Source organism: Artibeus jamaicensis, unplaced genomic scaffold (genome assembly GCF_021234435.1).
Source record: "Artibeus jamaicensis isolate MK-2021 breed Jamaican fruit bat unplaced genomic scaffold, CSHL_Jam_final scaffold_916, whole genome shotgun sequence".
Lineage (NCBI taxonomy): Eukaryota > Metazoa > Chordata > Mammalia > Chiroptera > Phyllostomidae > Artibeus > Artibeus jamaicensis.
Window position 1 is genome coordinate 55,927,955 of NW_026522059.1, and position 1,706 is coordinate 55,929,660.

Here is a 1,706-nt window from a genome sequence, read left to right on the forward strand (position 1 = left end):
CAGCTTTTTTAAATAAAAAAAGAAAATAAAATAATAAAATAAAATAAAGTGTAAATTTACCGACTAGAGTACTTGGAAAATGTGATCAGCAAAAGTGAGGTCATGTTGTTGCCAGCGGGGTCCTTTTTAGGCAGAACCCTAAGACCAGTCTTTTCTTTTAGACAAGCACTGTGTGCTGTCTCCAGACGACCATTATTTTTTTTAATGAGCAGAAAGCCTGGAGATGATAACTACAGTGTGTTTCACATGTGCGGCTTTTCTTAATTCCCATAGAGTTAATTAATTCTTGTCATTAAACTCTAGCCAAGTTGACACCCTTGCAACTTCAAGGACTGATAATGCTCTGTTTTTTCATGTTTTCTGTTTCAGTTTTTCAAAGTCTCTGTGGCTCTTTCGTGATATTTGTGTGTATAGCTCTTTTGAAATGGAATTTTGAAATCTCCATCAGTTTGAATTAAATGATGTTCGATTGTTAGAGTAAGGTGATCAGGTCTCTTTTTGAAAGTCATAATGACTAAGGTGTTAGCCAAATATTTAAAATTTGCCTCTGAATCTTTCCTTAAGTATTGGTTATTCTGGAGACCTAGTTATCCAAAACAAGATCATGCATTTTCTACCTTTGAGTTTTGCTGCGTACAGAAAGTGCCCTTTCCTTGGGAAATTGCTGTTTCATTTCTTTGGGTGGACTTTTATCTAGGATACATAGCAGCTCTGCAAAGAAAGCATTTCTAAAAATGGGAACTTCTGAACTTAAAAAAATCTCCATTTTTGTGCCAACTATGATTAGTGAGGGGAGAAAATCTTATACCATGGAGTACATATGGAAGGGTGTAAAGATTCTTTTGAAAGTTTTATTCACCTTGTACAACAGCAAATGACATTTTTACAGTATTTTTTTGTAAAGCAAACTATTTTGTGCCTTGAATTTGGTAAATGTGTATTAGTGAAACGTAAAGGTGAACTTCTACCTCTGTATCTAAATGTATACCATCCACTTGTAAATGACTATAAACTATTATGTGATTGCTTTTTTTAGAATGTCTTGTTTAAATAGTGACCAATGTTTAAGGCTATTAAAATAAGCCATCTTTTACTAATTAATTGGGAAGTTTTATAAAAGACTGATTAAATTTAAAGAATTAACTTACATACAACTGAGTTTGTGATTTATTAGTTATCAGCAGTGTTGAAGGGAAAACTTTATTATTTTCTTCTCTGTGCCACATCACTCTTGAAAGAGAAGTGCTTGAACAGGACAGTGTTCTAGACTCAACACTGACAGCTTAGGACACCAGACACTCAGACTTGCCTAGACTACACCCACCCTTTATCAGGCGTTTGTTTATGCTAAAGTGGGAAAATAGAAAGAAACCCACGCCCTGTGTGTGCGGCTGCAGTGTGGATCAAATCTGCAGTCACGTACGGGAACGTCCTGGCTCACAGCCGCTGGCCCATTGCTGGTCTTTATGAGGAACAGCTTCACGTTATGTTTGAATTTTTCTTTATCAGGGATGACCAAGCCTGAGGCCACTGAAACAACTGAGGCACTGGCTGCTTCTTCATCTTCCATTTTGAATTTTAAAAAGTACTTTAAAAGTCTTACAGCAGTGTGGGCAGAGACATATCTCCGAGGTGATTCAGGTCTGCCTGAGTTAGCCCCAAGCACACTCAAACCAGCCTAGAGAAATCTGTTCTGCTTTAGTGAC